The 11,627-nt window shown below is 37.4% G+C and overlaps 1 long non-coding RNA gene across 1 annotated transcript; it reads right to left on the bottom strand.

Moving 5' to 3' along the window:
- Positions 1-5,269: 5,269 nt before the first annotated feature.
- On the bottom strand, positions 5,270-5,985 carry LOC119778307. Its single transcript, XR_005280041.1, has 3 exons — positions 5,888-5,985; positions 5,516-5,684; positions 5,270-5,367 (listed from the first exon to the last, which is right to left on the bottom strand). It is a non-coding gene; the product is annotated as an uncharacterized LOC119778307 (long non-coding RNA).
- Between the last annotated feature and the right edge of the window lie 5,642 nt (positions 5,986-11,627).

The following is an 11,627-nucleotide window of genomic DNA, read 5'->3' as shown; positions in this document are numbered from 1 at the left end:
TTCTGATTCCATTTTCACCATCAGATTGAGGACCAGCTGTTGCAAAGTAAGGACAGTTTGCTGGTCCTCACAAGCTATTTTGCTAATGGATAGGTTTATGGCTAAGGGGTCAATTGGGTTAGGGTGGGGTATGCACTGGTAAGGGTTAGTTTTAGGGTTAGGGCATAGAAAGGGTTGAAAATGACTGAAAATCAAAGGAAATCGTCTTAGGTATGTTAATTAATATATTGCGGTATATAGAAAAATATTAGCACTATTTTTCCATAGATAAGAATGTATCTGGTCATTCAGTGGAATGAAACATTGCTTTATTAAATTCAAAAGGAAAGTAAGGAATACAATTTTATATAAAATGTATTGCAATATATTTTAATTCTGTGAAAATATAACTTTTTGCCTGAGTTCTCTAACTGACCCTGACCACATGGAATCCAGAGCATTTTAGTCTTTTTTTATGGTTGCTAGGCAACAAGCTAGATTGACATGTGTTCTTTGGGCGTGGACATGTGTTCTTTGTGGGCGTGGACTATGATGTCATCGTCAGTTTTAGAATGTCTGTGGTTATTTTCTGCTCAGACCATTTCAACTGACTTGCTTCAAGGTGCTACGTGTCATTTGAGGCTGCAGTTTCTGGAGGTAACACACCAGTTCTATTTAGCTAACATTTCTTTCAAACAATACAGAATTATTACTGTTGTGTTTGGCAAGTCATCAGAATTGCTGTTTAAACAAACTAAAGTGTTACAAGAAATTTATTTGCAAACAAACTCATTGATTTAAAGATGGAAGGAAAAAGTGAATCAAATCTTGAAGTTGTGGCATTTTATGACCAGTTTAGAGTGGATACTCTTAATATTTTCAATGAATTGACTGAACAGGAGTGGATTTGTTTGCATTCGGGCAGAATTCATTGTGAAACACAAAAGCGGATTTCTGAGATGATAAATAAATATGTTCCCCATGTAATTGAACTGATTTTGAAAAATTTTAATCAGGGGAAAGATGGAAGCCAGCAATTAAGGTATGTAAGCTCAAATGTTCTGGACAAGTATTTGATCTCTGAGGCGTTTACAAGAGTAATGAATTATCTCTCAACACGATCAGACTTAAGTGAAAGGCTGGAAGGAAATGACTTCAAACAAAGAATTAGGCAGTTTTTGGAACAGTGCCTTGGAGAAGTTGATCCCATAGAGCTGAAGTGTGGGACAAAATTAGCAAAAGAAAATGACATATCAGGACACATCAAAGATGAGTCTGAACAGGAAGGGAAAGATGCAGAAAAGGAAGAGTTTGCTGTACCTAAAAAATCTAAGGGTGCCAGATCCAAGTATCATATCAGTAAGCTTTGCAAAGGTAAATGTTTTGGAGAGGATTCACAGTCTTCATCAGATGTGACAGACGTCTCTGTCACTGAGAAACACTCTACAATACAGAACAATGTTGCTGGCATAGGAACCATGTTGCTGGCAACTTTGGGAAAGCAAAGTTATTCCTCTGAAGACTCAAAACACCAGCAAACAGAAACTGAACCACAGCATCCAAGTGTATTGATTGATCTTGAAGTTCAACGGCTCTACGAAAAATATCAGAGGGAGCTAAATGTTAGTGAGGAAGATGACGATTCTGAAGAGGAAGATATTTATGCAATCTTTGATGAGAAGGAGCTACCAGAAAAGGAAACCTTTCCTGCAGTTGCTGCATGTAAACGCTTTTTCACAAACCTGTTTAAAGGTAAATATTCCTCCAAGGTTTCACCAGCAGTATCAGACGTGATAGACGTCTCTGAGAATAACTCAACAGAAAATGTTGCTGGCATGTCATCTCAGGAAAAGCTGCAGATTTCATCCCTTCAGGACTCAAAAAGACAGCAGGAACCAGGAGAAGATGGCCCTGAAACAAAGAAAGAGCCTCCGAGTACATTCACTGATGATGAAATTAGAATGCTCCACAAAAAATATTCAAAGATTGGTAGCAAACTTAGTGATGTGGAGGGTGAATTTCTATTAACTGCATATAAAAGTGCCAAACTTAAACTAGCTAAATGTGCAAAGTTTAGACCATCGGTATCAGAAGTGACAGAAGTGACAGAAAGTGAGGACAACTCGTCAGAAACGTCTGAGGACATTTGCTCCTCTGAGCACTCGGTTACCCAACAGAAATCATCTGGGGAAAAGGATACACAACTCAAAAGTGCTGTGAAAATCTTTGATGAGAAGGAGCTACCAGAAAAGGAAACCTTTCCTGCAGTTGCTGCATGTAAACGCTTTTTCACAAACCTGTTTAAAGGTAAATATTCCTCGAAGGTTTCACCATCGGTATCAGACGTCTCTGAGAATAACTCAACAGAGCATCCGAGAACATTGACTGTTGATGAAATTAGAATGCTCAACCAAAAATATTACAAGATTGGTACCAAACTTAGTGATGTGGAGTATGAATTTTTAGTAGCTAGATATAAAAGTGCCAAACTCAAACTAGCTAACTGTGCAAAGTTTAGCCCATCGGTATCAGACGTGCCAGAAGTGACAGAAAGTGAGGACAACTCGTCAGAAACGTCTGAGGACATTTGCTCCTCTGAGCACTCGGTTACCCAACAGAAATCAGCCGGGGAAAAGGATACACAACTCAAAAGTGCTGTGAAAATGCTTGTCAGGAATATTGTTTCTAAAAGCATCAGAGAATCAGGAATGATCTGCAGTCAGAAGGTATTTGAATACATAGAGGAACGGTTGTTTTGTAAATTGTGGTCAGAAATTGATTCAGCGCTGTTAGATGTGGACCCAGAAAAGATAGCAAACTGTGACACTGAGATTTTAATAGAGCTTAATCAATTATTTAACCGCCAATGCAGTTTACTGGATTATTTGTATTTAGATAAAGAACCAAGCCTTTATCTAGAAATTGTTGTGTCTTGTGCCAAAAAACACTTGAGGAAGCTTAGTGACTCTACCGAGTGAAGTTATACATAGATTTTTTTTAAATACACACAACAGATATAGATATATTTTTCTTTCCCTCCCTCTTCTGTCCTATTCCCTTTCTATTATTTTATTACTCTGACCATCTGTCCATCCACCCACCCATTACATCCATCATCCATCTAACTGGTTTTCTCCAGGTACTCTGGTTTTCCTATAAAAAAAAAAACATTAATCTAATTGGGTATTCTAAATATTCATCCTCAATGGGACGGTAACTTTAAAAGCAACAAGAACCGTTCTTTTTATACCTGCTAATGGAAACCTATGTGTTTGCACCTTGAAGCTTTCTCTCTCTGGTTCTTTTTCCTGAAAAGAGATCACTCTGGACACACTCCCTTTCTATCATTTTATCCATCCATCCATCCATCCATCCATCCATCCATCCATCCATCCATCCATCCATCCATCCATCCATCCATCCATCCATCCATCCATCCATCCATCCATCCATCCATCCATCCATCCTCTTCTGTTTCCGGTGATTGTAGGTGGTGGAATTTGACGGATGCTGGGAACTTCCGTTGCTATCAGGCCTATCTAATGTTGTGTGATGTTATGTCTCATGTTATTCATTAATGGCAGTAAAACTTTTCAAACATTAAGTATGACTAGTCTTTTTTTAGCTATGGATGTCAGACATTATTATGGATGGCAATGTTTATTTTGCTACTAAATATATGCAAGCAAGAGTAAATCCCAACAAATACACTGTACACTAGTGTGTAATCTACAGAACACTCAGTCATGCTGTGTAGGCCTAGTGTACATTTTCTGGCTATTTTTACTCTTTCATTTCTGATATCCCTCAATATACAAGATCAGAATTTTTTTATTAAATGAGCCCATTTAATTTGCAGTTTCTTCTTTCTTTGAACTATATGCATTGCCATGGTTGTCTGAATATTTTAGTGTTTGTTTTAAAAATGTAAGGAATAGAAAGTACAGGTACTTGTGTGAAAATGTAATGAGTAGAAGTCAGAAGTAGGAAGAACAATAAGTAATGGAGTGGTGTATAGTTACGTGAAAAGTGTACTTAAGTACAGTAATGAAGTATTGGTACTTCGTTACTTGACATCACTGATTACTTCCACAAATATGGAGGACCAGCTGTACTATATCTAAAAATATATACATAAATAAATAGGCATACAATTAATTGCCCCCAAAAATACAACAAACAAATAAATGTATGTAGGTCTATATATCTCTCTCTATATATAAATACTTATTCTTTTAAGTATTTATTTATTTGCCTGTTATAATATTTTTGTATTTTTGTTCTTTGTGGGCGTGGACATGTGTTCTTTGGGCGTGGACATGTGTTCTTTGTGGGCGTGGACTATGATGTCATCGTCAGTTTTAGAATGTCTGTGGTTATTTTCTGCTCAGACCATTTCAACTGACTTGCTTCAAGGTGCTACGTGTCATTTGAGGCTGCAGTTTCTGGAGGTAACACACCAGTTCTATTTAGCTAACATTTCTTTCAAACAATACAGAATTATTACTGTTGTGTTTGGCAAGTCATCAGAATTGCTATTTAAACAAACTAAAGTGTTACAAGAAATTTATTTGCAAACAAACTCATTGATTTAAAGATGGAAGGAAAAAGTGAATCAAATCTTGAAGTTGTGGCATTTTATGACCAGTTTAGAGTGGATACTCTTAATATTTTCAATGAATTGACTGAACAGGAGTGGATTTGTTTGCATTCGGGCAGAATTCATTGTGAAACACAAAAGCGGATTTCTGAGATGATAAATAAATATGTTCCCCATGTAATTGAACTGATTTTGAAAAATTTTAATCAGGGGAAAGATGGAAGCCAGCAATTAAGGTATGTAAGCTCAAATGTTCTGGACAAGTATTTGATCTCTGAGGCGTTTACAAGAGTAATGAATTATCTCTCAACACGATCAGACTTAAGTGAAAGGCTGGAAGGAAATGACTTCAAACAAAGAATTAGGCAGTTTTTGGAACAGTGCCTTGGAGAAGTTGATCCCATAGAGCTGAAGTGTGGGACAAAATTAGCAAAAGAAAATGACATATCAGGACACATCAAAGATGAGTCTGAACAGGAAGGGAAAGATGCAGAAAAGGAAGAGTTTGCTGTACCTAAAAAATCTAAGGGTGCCAGATCCAAGTATTATATCAGTAAGCTTTGCAAAGGTAAATGTTTTGGAGAGGATTCACAGTCTTCATCAGATGTGACAGACGTCTCTGTCACTGAGAAACACTCTACAATACAGAACAATGTTGCTGGCATAGGAACCATGTTGCTGGCAACTTTGGGAAAGCAAAGTTATTCCTCTGAAGACTCAAAACACCAGCAAACAGAAACTGAACCACAGCATCCAAGTGTATTGATTGATCTTGAAGTTCAACGGCTCTACGAAAAATATCAGAGGGAGCTAAATGTTAGTGAGGAAGATGACGATTCTGAAGAGGAAGATATTTATGCAATCTTTGATGAGAAGGAGCTACCAGAAAAGGAAACCTTTCCTGCAGTTGCTGCATGTAAACGCTTTTTCACAAACCTGTTTAAAGGTAAATATTCCTCCAAGGTTTCACCAGCAGTATCAGACGTGATAGACGTCTCTGAGAATAACTCAACAGAAAATGTTGCTGGCATGTCATCTCAGGAAAAGCTGCAGATTTCATCCCTTCAGGAATCAAAAAGACAGCAGGAACCAGGAGAAGATGGCCCTGAAACAAAGAAAGAGCATCCAAGTGTATTGATTGATCTTGAAGTTCAACGGCTCTACGAACAATATCAGAGCGAGCTAAATGTTAGTGAGGAAGATGACGATTCTGAAGAGGAAGATATTTATGCAATCTTTGATGAGAAGGAGCTACCAGAAAAGGAAACCTTTCCTGCAGTTGCTGCATGTAAACTCTTTTTCAGTAACCTGTTTAAAGGTAAATATTCCTCCAAGGTTTCACCAGCAGTATCTGACGTGATAGACGTCTCTGAGAATAACTCAACAGAAAATGTTGCTGGCATGTCATCTCAGGTAAAGCTGCAGATTTCATCCCTTCAGGACTCAAAAAGACAGCAGGAACCAGGAGAAGATGGCCCTGAAACAAAGAAAGAGCCTCCGAGTACATTCACTGATGATGAAATTAGAATGCTCCACAAAAAATATTCAAAGATTGGTAGCAAACTTAGTGATGTGGAGGGTGAATTTCTATTAACTGCATATAAAAGTGCCAAACTTAAACTAGCTAAATGTGCAAAGTTTAGACCATCGGTATCAGAAGTGACAGAAGTGACAGAAAGTGAGGACAACTCGTCAGAAACGTCTGAGGACATTTGCTCCTCTGAGCACTCGGTTACCCAACAGAAATCATCTGGGGAAAAGGATACACAACTCAAAAGTGCTGTGAAAATCTTTGATGAGAAGGAGCTACCAGAAAAGGAAACCTTTCCTGCAGTTGCTGCATGTAAACGCTTTTTCACAAACCTGTTTAAAGGTAAATATTCCTCGAAGGTTTCACCATCGGTATCAGACGTCTCTGAGAATAACTCAACAGAGCATCCGAGAACATTGACTGTTGATGAAATTAGAATGCTCAACCAAAAATATTACAAGATTGGTACCAAACTTAGTGATGTGGAGTATGAATTTTTAGTAGCTAGATATAAAAGTGCCAAACTCAAACTAGCTAACTGTGCAAAGTTTAGCCCATCGGTATCAGACGTGCCAGAAGTGACAGAAAGTGAGGACAACTCGTCAGAAACGTCTGAGGACATTTGCTCCTCTGAGCACTCGGTTACCCAACAGAAATCAGCCGGGGAAAAGGATACACAACTCAAAAGTGCTGTGAAAATGCTTGTCAGGAATATTGTTTCTAAAAGCATCAGAGAATCAGAAATGATCTGCAGTCAGAAGGTATTTGAATACATAGAGGAACGGTTGTTTTGTAAATTGTGGTCAGAAATTGATTCAGCGCTGTTAGATGTGGACCCAGAAAAGATAGCAAACTGTGACACTGAGATTTTAATAGAGCTTAATCAATTATTTAACCGCCAATGCAGTTTACTGGATTATTTGTATTTAGATAAAGAACCAAGCCTTTATCTAGAAATTGTTGTGTCTTGTGCCAAAAAACACTTGAGGAAGCTTAGTGACTCTACCGAGTGAAGTTATACATAGATTTTTTTTAAATACACACAACAGATATAGATATATTTTTCTTTCCCTCCCTCTTCTGTCCTATTCCCTTTCTATTATTTTATTACTCTGACCATCTGTCCATCCACCCACCCATTACATCCATCATCCATCTAACTGGTTTTCTCCAGGTACTCTGGTTTTCCTATAAAAAAAAAACATTAATCTAATTGGGTATTCTAAATATTCATCCTCAATGGGACGGTAACTTTAAAAGCAACAAGAACCTTTCTTTTTATACCTGCTAATGGAAACCTATGTGTTTGCACCTTGAAGCTTTCTCTCTGGTTCTTTTTCCTGAAAAGAGATCACTCTGGACACACTCCCTTTCTATCATTTTATCCATCCATCCATCCATCCATCCATCCATCCATCCATCCATCCATCCATCCATCCATCCATCCATCCATCCATCCATCCATCCATCCATCCATCCATCCATCCATCCATCCATCCTTTTCTGTTTCCGGTGATTGTAGGTGGTGGAATTTGACGGATGCTGGGAACTTCCGTTGCTATCAGGCCTATCTAATGTTGTGTGATGTTATGTCTCATGTTATTCATTAATGGCAGTAAAACTTTTCAAACATTAAGTATGACTAGTCTTTTTTTAGCAATGGATGTCAGACATTATTATGGATGGCAATTTTTATTTTGCTACTAAATATATGCAAGCAAGAGTAAATCCCAACAAATACACTGTACACTAGTGTGTAATCTACAGAACACTCAGTCATGCTGTGTAGGCCTAGTGTACATTTTCTGGCTATTTTTACTCTTTCATTTCTGATATCCCTCAATATACAAGATCAGAATTTTTTATTAAATGAGCCCCTTTAATTTGCAGTTTCTTATTTCTTTGAACTATATGCATTGCCATGGTTGTCTGAATATTTTAGTGTTTGTTTTAAAAATGTAAGGAATAGAAAGTACAGGTACTTGTGTGAAAATGTAATGAGTAGAAGTCAGAAGAAGGAAGAAAAATAAGTAATGGAGTAGTGTATAGTTACCTGAAAAGTGTACTTAAGTTCAATAACAATGTACAGTATTTGTACTTCATTACTTGACACCGCTGATTACCGCCACAAATATGAAGGACCAGCTCTACCATATTTAAAAATACATACATAAATAAATAAGCATACAATTAATTGCCCCCAAAAGTACAAAAAAAACAAATAAATGTAGGTAGGCCCATATATCTCTCTATATATGCATACGTATATATACATACGTATATATATCTATATAGATATATATATATATTAGGGATGGAACGGTTTATGAAAACCGTCCGAACCGTTCGGTTCGACTTTCTCCTAAACTAGTGTATAGGATTTCCTAAAAGCGCGCGCCTGCGAGTTCACGACGCTACGGAAACCGCGGCAGACCAAACCAGACGAAAGTGAATGAATCGTATTCATTGATTATTTCAATAATCGTCAACTAGTTTAGTGAGTGATTCATCATTAACTGTAGAATAGAGACTCTAAAACATAATATAAATGTAAAATATGCCTTTCTCCGACAGAGCAACCCACTTAGATCAGTAATTATACCAAAATTTTTAAATACAACATATATATATAATATATAAGATTAAAAAAAAATTTTTGTCTGTCAATATTTTCCATCCAGAACTCATCAAGAGGAAATATTTTAGTATCACCTGGTTTATTTAGACATCACCTGAAGCACTGAAGGGCAGCTGCTTCACCTACAAGCTGCCCTGCATCATTATTACTGGATATCTGTGTTTCCTATAATCATATAATGTATAAGTGCATTTTTAATAGTAAAGGATTTAATGTAACGCAACCTTTTATCATTGTCCTATATTGCTTACTGTCTGACTGTTTAAATAGCTCCTTATGTCTATTTTCTTTTTCAGTGGCATCATCTACAAACACAACACTAAGAATGAGCCTAAGTGTATTCAAATATAAAATCACTTTTAACAATTATAAAAGACAATATAACACTATCTTATCTGTAATTTAATAATATCAAAAATAAACAGCCATATTCAAGCATGTTTACCAGACATTAATGTTTATACTAATTTACTTATAGACTGTGTGGAAATCTATGTAAGATAAAATCAATGTTAATATTCTTCCTCTGTTTGTTCTTGTCTTTATCCTATTTCTAGAAGTATAAATAGTCAATTAAATTATTATTATTATATGGAACCCTAATTATGCTTTTTAAACGATAAACAGCAGATGTTTAGGCACCATTTCTTGTTGTTATAGGCTACTCTATAAAATAAATAACACCTGCTAATAATTATACCTGAACTTCCTCAAAGAGTCATCAAAAAATGAAAACAGTAACAGCAACTAAATATCGGTAAAAAGGAAACCCTCACATTTTCTTTTTTAGGTGGCTGTGGCTAAGAATCAGAAATGTTGATGGCTTACAGCCTTTATTTGCCCATTTTTCCAGCAGTCTTCAGAAATCCTGGCTGACTCAGAATATTCCGTTTTATAAAAGAAAAAAAAAAGGGCTTTGTTTTTTAGTGTACATGATATTAATTTTTTTTTTTATTGGGACTAGTTTTGTAGCCTAATATCTATTGTAGTAACCGCAGCATTCTAGTGTTCATACATTTTCAATGTTGTGCCCCAAGCACACGCGGACTAGAAAACAGCCAATCAGAGGGACAGAAGGTGGAACCTAAGGCAGAACAACCAATGAGGGTGGAGTTAAACAGCGCAGCACAGTTCCATGCGCTGCTACATGAAAGGGACAGGAGAGACCAAGCAGAGGAGCTGCGAGAGGAAAAGAAGCCACTGCTGCAATAACTACTGCTGTAAATTATAAACATGTTGCTCACATCCAATTATTGGTAGGGACAATTAGGTCGGTTCAAAATTTTGGTAGGGACATGTCCCTATGGTCCCTATGCAAACCTACGCCCATGATTTTGGGATCCTACTGCTTCATCTGATCCTTCACTTGACCCTTCGTCTGACCCTTTGTCCTGTGAGCAGGGAGCTTCCCCCTTTGCTGTTGGTTCAGGACGTTGGTGTTTGCTTTCTTATTCTCCTCTTCTGCCTTTCTTGCCCTTTCTACAGTTTCTAAAAGCAGTTCTTCGGCTTTCAGACGCAGTTCTGTTTCTAATTGTGACAGTCTCTGATACAGTAATGCTAGTTGACCAAACACATGTTTGCGATCAGCATTTCTTTTCCTGGCTTCCTAGTTAACTCCATAAGTCTCTGAATCTCTCTCTCACAAGCCTCTAGATCGAGACTATTAAGGGCTCTGTGTTTGTCTTCTGACAACAAAATCACTGAGCTTATTAGGTTCTGGGCTTCCATTTAGATGGAAGCCGCAGAAGCTCCCACTGCTATCTGATCCTGATCTCTATCCATTCTATTCACTAGGGGGGAACAAAGCAGGAAATGTTGCATACCGGCGTTAACCCTGTTAGCACTACACGTACTAAACAAACACACTCTGTTTACTGTAGGTCGGTTACCTATACGGCAGGTGTATAAACGTGTGGATAAAATGACGCGCAGGTTGCTTTCTACGTGTGACTTCCTCTTTAATTTGACAGGTTGCCAATGGCATTTAAATCTGTAGGTTTCTAATGTTTTGAATCACTCACTTTTCAGTAAGTAAAGTTGCCTGTGTGTAATGACGTGCATATATATATGTGTACCTGCAGTGTTAAGTTTACCACTCTCCAATTTTTAAAACACTGTCCACAGCACAAAAAGCAACAGTGAAGCAGCATAAAAGAAAACAAGTCACCCTTTTACACCAATCAGCTGCAATTTCGTAAAGCAACCACCAGGGGGAGGCAGGGTGCCTTCACCTGGGAAATTCAAACTGTGGTTGCAGTGACATGTCTACGCCAGCAGATGGCGCCAAAGAGCACTACACAATTTGGATCTCAGAACACTGGGATCAGCTGAGTAGTTGTAATTACACAACCTACCACTAGAGGGAGACAAAAAAATCTTGTTCAGTGGATCTCTGTCATTGTGACCTACGCTGACCCAGTTTGATGCGACTTGTGAAACTATGTAATGGAAAAATCCACAATCTGATCTCAGAGCTTTCAGAATAGTAGCAACCAAAAATACGCAGCTTAAGTCCAAAATCACCAATTCTCTAATGGATTATATGTCTGAGATTTAATTAAATGGCAGTTAAATCAATAAAACCCGCTAGACTCAGTAGCTGCAACACCACAAACACAACTGGTTTATTTTCAGAGTAGCATTTTTAGCTATTTTAACCCAAAGCAGTCTGGATGTTTTATTTGTTATTCATACAGTGAATGTTTCAGACTCAGGCCCACCCAGGGTCACGTCAATATATTGTACAAAATGATATCCTGCAGATAATGAATAATGATTAACTAGTTGTAGTTAATTGTTTAGCTTTTTTCAAAATCTGAGGTGTGTTGTGGGAAAAAAGTATTAAGCTATTCATCCCAGTTAAATAAAAGGAGATCGAT

Source organism: Cyprinodon tularosa, unplaced genomic scaffold (assembly GCF_016077235.1).
Source record: "Cyprinodon tularosa strain WSP-4 unplaced genomic scaffold, ASM1607723v1 ctg1312, whole genome shotgun sequence".
NCBI lineage: Eukaryota > Metazoa > Chordata > Actinopteri > Cyprinodontiformes > Cyprinodontidae > Cyprinodon > Cyprinodon tularosa.
Note: the sequence above shows the minus strand (reverse complement) of the source record. Positions and strands in the feature narration are given on the sequence as shown.